The sequence below is a fragment of the Callithrix jacchus genome, chromosome 6 (genome assembly GCF_049354715.1).
Source record: "Callithrix jacchus isolate 240 chromosome 6, calJac240_pri, whole genome shotgun sequence".
Classification (NCBI taxonomy): domain Eukaryota; kingdom Metazoa; phylum Chordata; class Mammalia; order Primates; family Cebidae; genus Callithrix; species Callithrix jacchus.
Genome location: NC_133507.1, coordinates 97,010,092 through 97,026,487, shown reverse-complemented (window position 1 = coordinate 97,026,487; position 16,396 = coordinate 97,010,092). Strand labels below are relative to the sequence as shown.

Here is a 16,396-nt window from a genome sequence, read left to right as displayed (position 1 = left end):
AAGACACCGAGTACAACACACCCAGTTGGGAAGGTGACATCAGAATGGAAAAATCTGGAACCAGTTGCATCTTTCTGGGAAAACCACTGATATGGGTGACAGAAGAGTGTTTAAGTTTTGTGCACACAGTCTCCACCTGAAGGGGAAAATGAGAAAAGTCCTCAGGGCAGCAAGAGAGAGGCAGCCAGTAGGAAACTGGGTTTGTCCCCTTCTGAAGTGTGGACAACATGGATAAAGAGTTTTGCCCTCACCAAAGTTCCTGTACGATGAGGATGAGGTTTACTTGGCATCTCCCAATTCCCGTATCTTCCCCATACCTTGTCACCAGCATGCAACCCATGCTTCTCTCTCTGAAGGCAGCCATGCTAGAAATTACCCTTTCCTCCCTGGCTCTAACCAAATGTTGATGTTTAACAAGGAAAGCAGTTTGATTTTATTTAACTCATTCACAGGATAGCATGCAAATGAGTGGATCCGTGAATTCACTTTAGCTTTTGTCCCCTGACAGGACTTTCTAGTTTCTCTAGTGTAGCGTTTTTCAAACCATGATTTATGACCTATTAGAGGTTTAATCAGTTTAATGAGTCTAGACATGCGTTTTCTTAAAGAAATAAAATAGAAACTGTTAAAATAAATAAAAAAGAATAAAATAGAGTTGATGCTGTGTATGTATGTCTATACACACACATATACTTACATACACATGTGAGTCAACTGTATCATAATGTAAAATGTATTCCGTATTGGCTATGATCAAAATAATTTTGGAAATACTATTCTAATATAAAGTCCTATAGTCTGATGTGCTTGGATTCTGGCTTAATGGGACTCTTGATTTCCTTTTCCTCCCTCCCTCCCTTCTTCCCTCCCTCCTTTCCCCTTTCCTCTTTCTCTCCCTCTCCTCTTCTCTCCCTCCCTCCCCTTTCCTCCTCCTTTCCCTTCCTTCTTCCCTTTCTGCCTCCTTTCCCACCTTCCGTTCTTCACTCCTTCCCTTCTTTCTTCCCTCCATCCCTCTCCTATATTCCTCCATTCCCTCCTTCCTCTACTCCCTTCCTTCTCTCCTTCCTCCTTCCTTTATTCCCTTCTTCCCTTCCTTCTTTCCTCTCTCCCTCACTTCCTTCGTTTCCGCATTCCTTGTTTCCTTCCTTCCTTCCTTTCTTCCTCTCTCCCCGCCCCCACTTCCTACCTTCCCTCCTCCCTCTCTCCTTTCTTTTTTCTATTCATCTAAAGTTTATTGAGTACCTTCTGGGATCTAGGCACTCTTCAAGCACTAGAATTATGAAAGTGAACCAAAACCATAAGGTCCCTACCTTCAAGGAGCCTACATTTTTAGAAGGACATTTTAGGCAATAAATACATAAACAAAAATATGCATACCATGCAAAGTAGTGATAAGTATCATGGACAGCAAGGTGAAGTGACAGGGATAGAGAAGATGTGACTGGTCAGAAAATGATTCTCTGATCGTGGATATCTAAGCAGACTTGAAAGGAGTGGGGTAGCAACCATGAGAATATTTAGGGACAAATGTTCCAGGCAAAGGGACCAGCCAGAGCAAAGGCCCTGAGATGATAGTCTGTTTTGGTGTTGGGGAAGATACCAAGAAACCAGCATGCCTTTGGGGAGGAAATGAGGCACAGTGGTGGTGGAGGCTATGTAGCCATTGCAGACAAGGTAGCAACTCTGGCTTGGACTTGAAATAAGGTGTGGACCCACAAGTGGGTTTCAGGCAGAGGGCTGACATGATCCTGCTCACATATCTGAAGAAATATTGGGGCTGCTGGGAAAGATGGACTGCAGAGAAGCAAGGGGATGCAGAAAGGACCTTCTTTGTAATCCAGGGAGTGACACGGCTCTGGCCATACAAGTGGCAGTGGAAGCATCAGGACACTCTCGGGTTGGGAAGAATTTATATGTAGATCTGACACAGTGATGAAGTAAATATGAGTGTGGAATTAAAAAGGCAAGAATACCTTTGAGGTTTTTACCTGAGAAATTGGAAAGATGGAATTGCCGTTCCTGGAACAGGAGCCTGCAGGAGAAGTGGTATCATGGGAGAATTGGGAGTCTGTTCTGAATACATCAGGTCAGGAGACCTAGCAAGCATCTGACTGGGGGATGACCAGGGGGCTGCTGGATGCACAGGCCTGGGACTCAGGAGAGAGACCCAGGATGGAGGTATAGATCTGGGAGTTGTCAGCATATAACTAGTATTTAAAGCCATGAAGCTAGATGAGATCACCAAGGAAGTCCACATAAATAAAGAAGAAAAGATATTCAGACAGTGAGGTAATGCTCAGGCACATAATAATCCTCCTCATGCCCACCAGATGGCCAGACCCCCTTTATATGGATGTAGGGAGTCATCCAGAAATATCTGGATCACTGCATCAGGAAGGCTGCCATTCTTTCATCCAATAAATATTTATTGACAGCCTACTGGTGCCAGGCATCGACAGCCTTAGAGAGAGAAGATGCTTTGATGGAAAGAAGAGACTTGCTAATGTACATGAAACACAAATGGATGTTATTTCCACAGCTAAGACAAAGTTGATCGAGTGTCTCCCAGCTGCCTGAAAGCAACTCAGAGAGAAGGCTGTGGATAGAAAACAACATCAATGGAGCTAAAACTGAAGCCCCCTCTGTCCTGCAAGAGACACACTCTAGAACCCTCTTTCCTGCCTTCCTTCTTGTTAGCCAGGGCTCCTCAACTCCACCTCAGCCTCTGCTCACTGAACTCCAGAACCTTCTCCCAGGGAGTGTCTGATTGGCTGGATCTGCCTTATGAAGCCGTTTTCCTACATCCCTATCCTGAGTATGCTCTTTTCAAGACTTTCACTTAAAAAGTGGTGAGGTTGGGCCAGACGCGGTGGCTCAAGCCTGTAATCCCAGCACTTTGGGAGGCCGAGGTGAGACCATCCTGGTGAACATGGTGAAATCCCGTCTCTACTAAAAATACAAAAAAAAAAAATTAGCTAGGCATGGTGGCGCGTGCCTGTAATCCCAGCTACTCAGGAGGCTGAGGCAGGAGAATTGCCTGAACCCAGGAGGCGGAGGTTGCCATGAACCGGGATCGTGCCATTGCACTCCAGCCTGGATAACAAGAGTGAAACTCTGTCTCTAAAAAAAAAAAAAAAAGTGGTGAGGTTGGCTGTGGGTAGAGAGGCCTGAGAACATGAACCCCACAACCATGGACAACCACAAAACCAGCATAAGAACAGTTGAAATTCCCAAAGGAGGAGTTTACTCACGGGTAAATTCTCAGTTCAGTGAATTGTCATGCATCTGCAAATGCCATCGCCCAGGACTTTATTACTGTTCACAGGTGTCCTGGTCATTCGTCTGCAGTAAAAATTGCTCCCTTGCCCAGCCCTTTGACCTACTAAAGCAGAAGACTTTGATTTAATAAGCAGTTTTCTTGATGCCTTCTCATATTTCTGAAAGTTTTTAACAAAGTATATGTGATGGTGAGAGTGTGCTGTGTGTGTGTGGGGGGGGTGTGTGTGAATATTTTGTGTTGTATTATGTGTTTGTGAGTGTTGGGTGCATGTGAGTGGCATGGGCTGTGTGTTTCTGTGAGTGGTATATGTATTTAAGTGTGTGTGAGTGTTGGGTGCATGTATGTCCAAAGCTGTATCATTCTTCTGCTGGAGCCCACACTGCAAAGAAGCTGTAATTAAGCCAGGAACCACTGCAGGTGGGGGGACTTCCTACCACCCTTGGAAAATAAAGTAGGGCTGCTTGTCAGGTGGGGCAACAATCATTTATTTAGATACTCATGATCAACATTAAACTAAGAGCCCAAATAAGCAGTGAGCTGAAGTCGGGCCGTAAAGACGTTGGATGGCCAGGTTTCCCTTCCTGCTGAGGGGATGTGTTTGCCAACCAAAGTCACGTGCCTCAGAAAACAGCTGACCCTTTCTGCTGCCAGGGGAGCTGCTGCTCTCTCTTGCTCTTTCCAAATGGATAATTTAGGCATTTTCCACTGCATTGGAAACACAGACCAAAGTGTTTCTGGGAAGGAGGGGGAGAGGACTTCTGGGTCTAGGTATTTGTCGTAGGCAGAAGGGAAAGTATAGTCTGAAAATCCTGATTCTCGGCAAACAGCTTGGAGAACATTTAGCAACAACTGTCGCTGTTGGCACCTGGCTTCATCACACTCAAATGGAGAGCGCCTGGGCAGCACAAAACAGAACAAAAACAAACAAACCAACAAAACCACCTGGATCCCACCTTAGAATGTGCAGGGAATTGTTAGATGTACCCTAACAACCCTTGGAAATGAGGACTTGAAGCTCAGAAAATTTTCTTTCACAGAAACAGTCCCAGAAATGACAAGCCCAGGACTTTAATTTTTTTCCTAATTTTAATCATAAAAATAGTTCATGTTTGTGATATGAACTTTCCCCCCAAACTGTACAGAAGAGTATACAGCAGACAGTTAAAATTCTGTTCATTCTTAGGATCTCAGAATCAGTCCTCAAGCATAATTATCTATTGCTAAGTACCTCTTGTATGTCTTCCAGGAAAGGTCAATCACTTACACACAAACGCATGTTTATTCTTTTTAAAAATAGCCAGGCATGGTGACTCATACCTGTGATCCCAGCACTTTCAGAGGGTGAGGTGGGCAGATCATAAGGTCAGCAGTTTGAGACCAGCCTGCCCAATATGGTGAAATCCTGTCTCTACTAAAAATATAAAAATTAGCCAGGTATGGTGGCTCATGCCTGTAATCCCAGCTACTTGGAAGGCTGAGGCAGGAGAATTGCTTGAACCCAAAAGGTGGAAGTTGCAGTGAGCCAAGATCATACCATTGCACTCCAGGCTGGGCAACAAGAGCAAAACTTTCTCTCAAAAAAAAAATAATAATAACAAATATATATATATATATATATCCACATATATATATATATATATATATGATCATTCTACACACACACACACACACACACACACACACACTTGGATATGAAACATTTTTCATTTGACAATACACCTTAACTATCTTCAGGACACACTACCTGCATAGAATTCTCCCAAACAATGTACCCTAATTTATTTAACAAGCTCCTTGCTGATGAAAGTTCAGGTGGTTTCAAACCCAAGTCTCTCGATTGTGCAAACCAGGCTCTTTCGCTTACAAACTATGTTGCTCTAGTCAGAGAATGAGATCCAGTCAGCCTCAGGCAAACTAACAGTTGTTAATGTGTGTAGGCATGTATTTATTTATATAACACCTAATGCCAGGTAAGACTCGCACTTTCACAGGCATCTCTCTCCTTTCCGAATTCCTTTTTTGTTGCAATGTTCATTGACTCTTTCTGCAAAGCCGTGAATTGCTAGCAAGGAACTGGAAAACAATTTCTTGACTTCATCTATACCTTAGACTTTGCCCACATTCTCACAGCACTGGGAACCAGTCATTAGGATACCAACAGCAATTTGATATCATCAACACCAAGCTGCTCATTGAAGTTTCCAATTTCAGCCATTCACCTGATGTCATGAAGACACAAATACTGAAATAGATTAATGACCATTTAATTGTATAAAAGGCAACTTTGATTCTTCTTCAGAATATACTTTGCCTACACTTTTGCCTTTTATGAAAGAATGGCATTTGTGTGGTTTAAACCAGTATAACATTCCTGCTCAGATGAAGAGTTTTCATTTTTCTATTTTGTCTGAAATGCAAACATTTAGGAATTGTAAATTCTAGTGTTATGAACATGCCCAGCTTCATCAGGGGCTGGATGGGCATTCATTCAGCTTAATTCTTGTTCTCATCCTCAGCCCAGGCCCCAGGAAACAAAGTATAAAGTTATATTTGAAGCCCAAAGTAGCTTTCAGTCCTGTTACTATCCACTGGCAATAGTACCTGAGAACCATGGACATCCCTGGATTGTCTTTCCTCAGGAAGATCCAATACTTTGCAGTGTTTATAAAATAAACATTCACCACTCCTGTCATTTTAAGTAGATTATCTCCTAACAAAGCTGATGCAGAATTCACAAGGGGAACCCAAAGCTAAATCTTTAAAATTTGTTCATGTTTGCACATTTATCCTTAGATAGATGATACACACTATCTGTTATCACAAAGAATTGTATACACATTTGTATGCATACATACACATAGAAATGTCATCTTCACAAAAAAAAAAAACAAAACGAAAGGAAGAAGAGTTGTGTACCATAGATAAGAGGCTCTAGAGCTTGAAATTTTGTGGCAAAATTAAAAAAAAAAAAAAGGCCAGCATACACCCTTGGACCAATGGTGTCTTCTGCTACCATTACTGCACACACACCCAAGAATATTTTAATGCCAAATATAGGTTTATATTACATAATAGGTTTATATATGTATGATGTTTTGATACAGGCATGCAATGCATAATAATCACGTTATGTGATTATGGTGAATTCTTCTTTTCCAACCTCTGTTTCCTCTTCTGTGAAACAGAGGATAGGACTGCTTTCAGGATGATGTGAGCATTAATGACATAATGTGCATACGCAATGCAGCCCTCATTCCCATATTAGGTAAACTCCTGAGTTACAGTCCCCTGTGCAAGTGCCAGGAATAGCCACAAACCCTCTAGGCAGGTCCTCTCTGAAGAGCCCATCCTGGAGACCAGACCCAGGTGGAGTCTCCTAGAAAGATACAGTAATAAATATATGCTGCGCTTTCTTCCCACCCAAATCTTCCACAGCTTCAACCAGTAACAGTTTTTCTTCCTTCAAAATTTCCTTTGGTGTGGTGGTACCATCACTTTGTGTGGTGCCCACCCTTCTGAATTTAGGAGAGGCCATCACTGCAGCATGGGACTCTCGGGCAGGATGGCTTGATGGTTAGGTGGCTGCGTTACCATCTCGACCACAGGTGCGCCTGACTCTAGACTTCATTGTCTGGGAGGAAACTGAATGACAACTCACTCTCACTCTCTCTCTCTCTCTCCCCCCACCCCCCCTCAGCCTTTTGTTCGCTTTCTTACTCTCTCTTGCTCCGGGGTCCGCCCCTATCATCTCTCTTCTTGGCACTGTGGGTTCCCAGGGGCACTTAATACAACTTTCTACTGGAGATGGCCATGAGAGGACTCCTGGGAGAAGAGCAGGAGTTGAATGAATACAGTAGGAAGAAAGGGCATCCCAGCCTAAGCAACATCAAGTGCAAAGAGGCAAGGGACAGTATTATGCACATTAATGCCTTGTGGTTGATAGCACCTTTGTTTTGTATTGTTGTGTCCTGTTTTAATGACTGTTTAGGTGGGGTTTGTACAACCCAGTCCACCAGGGGTCCCAGCACCACTCTGTTATCATCATCTCTCCTCCTCTACCTATTTCTTTCTCCTCCTCCCTCATCCTCCTCTTTCTTCTTCTTCCTCCTCTTCTTTCCCTTCCTCCTCCTCTGCACCTCCTCTTCTTCTCCTCTCCTTTTCTTCTCTTGCTCCTCCTCTTTGTTTTTGCTTTTTCTGCATTGCCAGCCTGGCCCTTGAAGGCATTTACGATGGCAAAGCAGGGACCTGTGGAGGTGAGGAGGAAGAGACAGGCAGGGGAAGATCTCAGGGGTCTTGGTGGGGCATACTGAGAGCCTGGGCATTCCTCTGAGGTCTCAGAAGTACCCCGGGAGGGTTTCAAGCAGAGGAATGACTTGTTCAGATTTGCTTTGTAGATCAGGGTTACCAAACTCTTTCCATAAAGGGCTAGATGATAAATGTATCAGGCTTTATGGGCCATACAGTCTCTGTTGTGAATAGACAGATCTGGGAGTAGCCTGGAAGCAGCCACACAAATATGTAAACACATGAGAATGGCTGCACTCCAGTGACTCTTTATCTATAGAAACTGAAATTTGAGTTGCACATAATCTTCATGTCACAAAATATTGTCCTTTAAAAAATTTTTAAATCATTTAAAAATGTATAAACCTATTCTCCATAAAGTGATTATTATGCATTGCATGCCTGTATCAAAACATCATACATATATAAACCTATTGTGTACCTATACAAATTAAAAATAAAGTTATTTCTAAAAATGTACAAACCATTCTTAGCTTGTGGACCATACAAAAACACGGACATGAGGGCTATCTGGCTACAACATCTGTCACCTCATTGATAACCAGTGTTGATTTGGCTGGTTAGGCGGGTGTCCCCTTCCTCCCTCACCATTCCATGTGTGTCTCCCCCAAAGCTGAGTGTTCAGTTGAAGAGGATGAACATCCCCGATAGAGGAGGGCCAGTCTTTGGTCAAGGGTATATGAGTAGCTGCACTCTCCTGCTGGAACCTCTGCACAAGCTCTCAAAAACAGGCAGTGTGCTGGCTTTGGCCCATACCTTTGCTGGCCAGCCTCTGTTTTTAGATGGATCATTCTGGAAGCAGTGATAAGGACAAAGATAAGGTTGCAGCACTGAATGTAGAGACACCACATAGGAAGAAAAAGCAATGACCCAGGTGAGACATGACAGAGACAAAATCCCAAGTGTCAGAATGGGAAATGGGAGGAGAATCAGATTCTAGAAACCATGATCATTGGATGTTGGTGATACAGTAGAGGGAAGAGTCAAGGATGATCCCCAGGTCCCCAGCATGAATCAGTGAATAGAATGTTGCTCTTAACTGAGAGAATCCAGCAGAAGCAGGTTCTGGGGTGCAATGACAATAGCAAGTTCTCCTTCAGACACAGGTTCACTTTGGGATACTATGGAACAAGACAGTAGAGGTGAGGAAAACCATGGTGCCACCTGGAGCTGTTATGAAAAATAAACACATGGCTTATATGATCACAGACTTTAAGGACTGGAGAAGCATGCAGGAGAAACCTTGCCAATCTCTCTGCCTCAAGAGGTAGTTAGACCTGAATCATCTCAGACCACTGGGAATTCCTCCTTCTCTGCAGTAGGTTTAACCTCCATCTTTCAGGCAAAACAGATACTGCTTTCTTCTTAGTTGCTGCAGGAGAGACAGAGATCTACTGACAAACTCCATGGACTAACCCTGCAAAGCTTTACAGTTTCCCCATTCTCACAAAAATTGCAGCTTGAAATTTGCTCTCCTAAACAAATTGCCAGTAGCATACTTGGGAAAAACCCTGTCAAAGATCCCAGTGTGTGGCATCTTGATGATCTGTGGAGCAGAGCCACAGCATCCAGCAAAGCAGAGTGGTAACTAGGGTGAAATAATGCATCTCAAGGATGTCCTCAGGCCAACTGCACCAGTGTCACCTGGACAGCTGTGAAGGCTGGACCCCAGACCTACTGAATCAGAGACTCTGGGGATGGAGCCAGCAGTCTGTAGTTTCACAAGCCCTGCAGGTGATTGAGATGATGCCCAAATTGGAGAGCCACTGGCCTAAAAGAGGAGATTGTTGCTGTCCTTGCCCCAAACCTCCTCTCATGCCTCTGGCTTGGTGTGGACAGCTGAGGTCAATCCTCTCACTCTAAGCACAGCCAGTGGATTCATAATAAAGTTCTTTCTGAGTGAGATGAGAACCCACCTCTCCTCCCAGCCTGTGCCTGCTGCATATTCCATTCTGCAATGACTCTTGAGTTGCCACAGAATGCCCATAGGCAAGGAAGCTCTGGGCACAATGGCACAAAAACTGGCATAGGTATGAATATCCACCTAGATAAACTGAGAGAAACAGCGCTCCATGCAGCATGGCTAAGAGCACAAACTTGGGAGCCAGACATTGTAAATTGAAATATCTGCTCTATCACTCACATGCTGGCTATCCTGAAGTGAGTTATTGAACCTCTCTCTGCCTAATTTCCTCATCTCTATAATGAGGATGATAACAGTGCCTTGTTCATCAGGTTGTTGTGAGGATTAAATGAGTCGATATTTGCAAAGCACATGAGCAATGCTGGCACATTGTTCCACATAAGTGATATGAGTTTGTAGACCTGAACTCCCTCATTTTCACCCAGTCACATAACACACTGCAGGCTCACGGGGCAGTCATGCTCTGAAGATCCTGGGGAAAACTCAATCCTCTTCCTATCAAGTTTAGGCCTTGTCTCCAAAATCCTGTACAGTATCCTAATGTGAGGAACTGGATGGACCACACAACTCTGAAAATGTTCCTTTTTTTCTCCTCTAATTCAAATGGCTAAATTTCCCAAAAACTCATAGATTGACCTTAGCCCTGTGGCTTTTAAAACTCCCACAGCCCATGATAGACAGAAAATGGAGCCCAGTGAAAGAGGCTTTCTTCCTGACAACAGGGGCCCAGTTGCTTTAAGCTGCATAAACACAGACTCCTTTCTTATGAATACCATGTTGGCTCTTTGAAGGTGGAAGAGGTGGGGACTCCCAAAGTAGGTGGCCTGTACACTGTGCCAGGTGGACAGAATTCCAGCTAGTGTGAAAGGTAGGAAGCATTAATATGTCAGTTTCCTAGGGCTGCCATTATAAATGACCACAGACAGGGCAGCAGAAAACAACAGAAATGTATTCTCCCACAGATCTGGGGGCCAGAAGTCAAAATCAAGGTGTCATGCTTCTACTGAAGGCTCTAGGGAAGAAACCCTCCCAGCCCCATTTTAGCATCTGCTGGTTGTTGGCAGTCCTTGCTATTCCCTGGCCTAGGTAGCTGTGTCACTCCAATTTCTGCCTCTGACATCACATGGCATTCTCCCTGGGTGTCAGTTGTCTGCAAATCTCCCACTCTTTATAAGGACAGTCACTAGAATAGAACTTGTTATAAGAACCAGTCACTGGGTTAGGGTTTACCCTAATGTTCTCACCTTAACCTGAGTACATCTGCAAAGGCCCCATTTCCAAATAAGTTCACAGGTACTGAAAGGTTAAGATTTCAACATGTTTTGTGGGGGACACAATTCAATCCACAAGAGATGGTAGATGTTTCATCTTCAACGCAAACTCAGAGATGTTGACTGCGACATCTTAGAAGGCACTGTGAGAATAATTGTGAGGTCCTTGCAGGACCCAGACGGGAGGAGTGTGGAGATTAGATGCTGGTATCTCTGCGGGTAGTGGGAGGACTCGGAGGCTCTCCTAACAGGTGTATGCATCATTCACAGGTTCAAAGAATGGGACTTCACAGGGAAGTGCAATGCCCACATGCAGTGGAGGTGGGGAATCCAGGAGTCTGGCTTGACAGCATGAAGATACTGATTGGTTTTTGGCTGAAGAGAAGTATTTAATGGAGCCCTTTCTAAGTGCCAGGCATACTGGATAACTGGATAATGCATACATTATCATGCATATAAGACACACTTCACTGACCTAAAGCAGGCCCAGCCTTGACTGTGTGGACTGAAAAGAAGATACTGTTGGAAGAGAGGGGAGAGCAGGCAGTGGCAGTTGTAGGATCCCAAGGTGCTGGGAAGCACAGCAAGGCCCTTCTTGCCCTCCTGGCGCCCGGGGTGAGATGGCAGGAGAGCATGAGGAGTGTCTGCACATGTGTGTGCCTGGGAACCCTGTCTACAGCCCAAGAGGGCATGAAATCAGAAATCATGAGGGGAGAGGGGCTTTCCCAGTGCCCTTTGGGAAGAATCCAATCTGCTTATCAATGCCTAGCAACAACTTTAAAGCCAATCTTCCACACACCCTGTGGAGGGTGAGGGAATGCCAAAAGATTTCTGAAGAGCTGGGAGTAGAAGCCAACTTCTGTCAGCTCCCCTGGCTGGTTGAAATTCAGTGTCCCCAGGTTCGTCTATTGTGCAGTCTAAACAATGGCACTCTGCTCATCTGTGTCATGGAATTTCTTCAGGACTCCATTTGCTCAGAAAGCCCAACTTGAAGAAGTGGAAGCATGGTGTTTGCCATCCTTGAATAGCAGACGTCACAGAGACTTAATTCAGCTCAGGGAATCAGTTGTTCTCTTCCACATATCCAAGTGGCCAGAATCTTCCGTTGAAATGCATTTGATTCCATGATCATTTGCCTAAAAGAAGATTTCTCCTTGAGTGTCTCAAGACCAGAGCTCAAAATAAGGGAGAGATAGAGAAAGGGAAAGGGACAGAAAGAAAGAGAGAGAAGTTGGCCTCTAGGGGAAAAAAGAAAACTTCAATCCTGGCGCACACTGCAGCAAACACACAAAACCCTTTTTGTTCCAAGGCCAAAGCCCCGAACAATGACCCATCGGGGCGCCTTTGAGAAATGTTCACGTGCCCACTGGAGCAGAGCTGAGTGCGTTACAAGCAGGGAGCCCAGGAGTTGTCTATAAATTGGTGGAAAATGAAGTTCCATTATAAATCCTTTTAACAGCAGGTATCACTGGCACCCTCCTTGATGCATGGCACTTTCTCCATTTGAGAAAAGGTCTCATTCCAGGAAGCAGTGGAGAAAGTGCTTTGCAAATGAATCCTTCCTGACAGACCCCTGGCTGAGATAGTCACACCTACAGGCCCTGATGTGTGAGGCTCCATCCCCATCTGGGTTCCGCTTAGCTTGCAAGCCTGTGGTTGGACTGAGACAGAAGGCATTGGCTTGGAAGGGGTCAGTGATTTAGGCCCTCTCTCACCTACGAGGTTTCTTTCCTATGAGTTAGCAGTCTTCTGACTTCTACTACCGACTTCAAACTTGTTACCTCACATGAGTTTCTACTTCTCCTATGACCTGGCTGGACCCTTTACCTTTCTGTCAGTCTTCATGGCTCCTTGTCCTGAGGCTGATTCCCTTCACTTCTTCTACCACTTAGCCGCAGGCTCCCAGGGAACCCAGCTGTGGTTCATGCAGGCTAAGTGACCTGACCTCATGATGGCAGGGCAGAGAACCATCTCTGGATGTGCTCTTAGAAGGCAAATTGGGTCTTTTGAAATGAAACACAACCAGCCTTGCCTTCTGGCCTCAGAATGAATGATTGATGAAACATATTACCCAATTGAAGGAACAGGAAGACTCACCCACTCATTTATTCATTCAATAAATAATTACACAGCACCAACAATGTGCCAGGCATGCTTCTAGGCATTTGGAATACACTGACAACCTACTTTTTAAAAACACTACCTTGGTGGGGCATACTGGCTCATACATGTAACCCCAGCACTTTGGGAGGCTGAGGTAGGCAGATCACCTGAAGTCAGGCGTTCCAGACCAGCCTGGCCAACACGGTAAAACCCTGTCTCTACTAAAAATACAAAATAAATTAGCCAGGCATGGTGGTGGGTGCCTGTAATCCCAGGTACTCAAGAGGCTGAGGCAGGAGAATTGACTTAAACCCTGAAAGTGGAGGTTGCAGTGAGCTGAGATTGTACCACTGTACCCCAGCCTAGGTGACAGAGCAGGACTCCATCTCAAAAAATAAATAAATAAACAAACTCTACCTTGAAGAACTTTTTGAAGATGTTTTTCAGGTGCAAATGTCCTAAGATGCTAAAGAGTGTGGTATGTTTTAGGAGCAGAAGAAGGCGAGTGCAGCCGGAGCACAGCAGAAGTAGTGGCGAGAGGGAGGCCAAGTTAGGCAGAGCTCAGATCACAGACCTGGACACACAGGTAGGTTTGATTTTTTCCTAAGAATTATGAGCAGAATGGTAATGATGTTTAAATAAGGTTTTAAAATATTAACATGTCTGCTCCTTGGAGACCAGGTTTTGAAGGAACAAGAGAGGAAGATGCAGACCAGTGAAGAAGCTGTTCTGGAATGACCTGGGCAACAAGAAAATCTTGGGAAGCGCCTCGAGGACGCTGCTGGGAACCCAAAGAGAAGACTATTCTGGAATGTGGAATCAGAAAACTTCCAAATGTAGAGAGCTCAGAGGAAGCGGCGTTTGAGCTGAGACTCAGAGATTTGGGGACGGGAAAGAGAGGAATGAGGAGCCCAGTCCGAAATGTGAGCAGTGAGGTGTTCCTGTAGGAATTGTGGGTTGTAGATAAAGAGGCTGCGGAGCTGAGGCTGCAGACACTGCTGGGTGCTAGACGGGAGAGGCCAAATGCAAGACTAAGGTGCTGGTCCTTTCTTTTGTGTGTCCTTTTTTTTGTGTAGTCCCAGCTACTCGGGAGGCTGAGGCAGGAGAATTACTTACATCCAGGAAGTGGAAATTGCAGTGAGCCGAGATTGCGCCACTGCACTATAGACTGGGTGACAGTGCAAGACTCCATCTCAAAAAAAAAAAGAGGTCAGCTGATGTTTTCCATAAGGGCCAGAGAGTGCATCTTTTGACTTTGCGGGCTAAGTCTTATTTTACAACTTCTCAACTCTGCAGCAGTAGACAAATTCATAAGCAAACGGGTGTGGCTGTGTTCCAGCCAAATGTTATTTACTGAAACGGGCCTTGGGCCAGCTTTAGCCTGCTGACTGTAGTTTGCCAGCCCCCAGGGTTAGGGGAAGGGAGGGAAGTTACCCAGTCTTGCAAAGGACGGAAAGGACCTTGTGACTCCAGTGGCAGTGTGGAAGGAGGAACACAGCTCCAAGAGGCCTTCTGCTGAATATCAGGGCAGTAGTGGGGAGGAATGGGAGTTAAGGATGACTCAAAATTTGTAGTCACAGGCGGAAGGGCTTTCCTCAATGGGTGGCAGGGGCTTAAGCTGTGGAAGCAGATGAAATATCTTCCTCCCACTTACCCCCTCACATACACAAGGATGGGAGAGAATGAATAGTAAGGGGCACTGATGTTTATCGGACAGCCAAAAAGTTAAAACCATGGCATCAGCTGAGGCAGGAGGTGAACTGCAGAAGGATGCAGCCTCCTCAGAGCCTCCAAGAAGAGTGCTTGGCCTCCAGAAGCAGAGCACTGGCCCTGATGGCATCAGGGATTTCGTCCAGTGCTTGGTTTCTCCAGCATCTTCTTCTGGTCCCTTAGCAATCAGGCAGCACCATTTACTGAGTGCCTGCCACCAATGTGGCCGTGGATTCGGTGCTCTCAGGGGCTGGGAAAGACTGTGTGGTGCAGCCCATACTGCTGTGAGTCCTGGGAGAGGCAGGAGCTATTAAAGGCCACAAGGGTTCTACTTCTTTGCAGTGCCTGGGAATGCTTTTTGGGGATGGGAGAAATTGTGTGAGGCAGATAAGGCACATGATAAATGTCCAAGTTGGGAGAGAAACATGCAAATATGCCTGATGGCAGGACTGAGCGGGCCTTAGAAGTAAAGAGGAGTCTTTAGGATGATACATATTTTTGTTTGTTTGTTTTTTGAGATGGAGTCTTGCTCTGTCACCCAGCCTGGAGTACAGTAGCACAACCTCCGCCTCCCAGATTCAAGTGATTCTCTTTCCTCAGGCCCCCAAGTAGCTAGAATTATAGGCATATGCCACCATGCCTGGCTACTTTTTGTATTTTCAATAGAGACAGAGTTTTTCCACTTTGGCCAGGCTGGTCTCGAACTCCTGACCTCAGGTGATCCACTTGCCTCAGACTCCCAAAGTGCTGGAATTACAGGCCTGAGCCACCTTGCCCGGTTAGATGTTAAATAATTAAAATTAACACACATGTGGGGAATTCTGTTTATTCTCTTTCTCTTTGTTTTACTGTACTTGTTATCACCTAGAGAGAATAGAATACAGCAGCTAAGAACGTGAAACCAGGAGACAGTAACCTGGGATTGAATCTCAAATTCTCCTGACTGTGTTAACCTCTCTGTGCCTCAGTTTTCTCTCTCTGCAAGATGGGCTGATGGTAACAGCCTACTGCCCAGGACTGGTGTGGCATTCAGTGGTCAGTACATAAAAAGGGCTCAGACTGGCTTGGTCTGGGATATCCTGTGTCAGGGACCACCACTGCATTTCCCTGTCATCCTTCTGGTCAGGCCTAAGCAAGAGGAATGTGGAAGTAGTGGCTGGGGGTCTAAGAAGCCCCCTGCTCAGCACTGATCACAACCCTGTCTCTTTTGCCAGCTCAATGAGACACAGTGATGAGAATGGCCATCACCATCTCCTTCCCTCTTCCCATGCCTTTCTGGGAAAGATATTTTCTTTCTCAAGATTGAAACTAGGTAGGTAGAGAACATTTTGCAGTTTTAATTAATACAGATTTATCTACCTCCCAGGGCTGTTTGCAAGATTAATCCCTACCCAATGCCTTAAGCTCCTTAGCAGACAGACACTGTGTTCTCACCAAATAAGCTGGACTTGTGATCTTAAGCCTGATTCTCTCAGCCACTGCCCCCTCTTCTCACATAACGGCCTTCTTGCTTGCTTTAAATTGGTTGGTTGCTCCCTGTGAATTTGAGTTTATCCTCTGCCTGGTGCAATTAAGTGTGAAAATTCTTGATCCTTGCCTCTGGTGAGGGGAGGCAGGGATATTTGTGTGGTCTGGGTTCAGACCTTTTAGCTTGGGTTCACTTTTGAAGTGACTCTGACAACCGAGGCTGTGGTCCCTGACCCCCTGGGTGGGTTTCTGAGCAACTCCTGAAGGGGTCAAAGACCCAGGCATGTGGTGGGGGAAGGGGCACAGAGGGGAGAAGGAAGAGGTGGAGGATATTGA

The 16,396-nt window shown here is 45.3% G+C and overlaps 1 protein-coding gene across 3 annotated transcripts in view; it reads right to left on the bottom strand.

The window, feature by feature from the left end:
• The window catches only part of NCKAP5 (NCK associated protein 5), a 1,002,432-nt gene that overhangs the window by 914,940 nt on the left and 71,096 nt on the right, over positions 1 to 16,396 (bottom strand). The window lies entirely within an intron of this gene.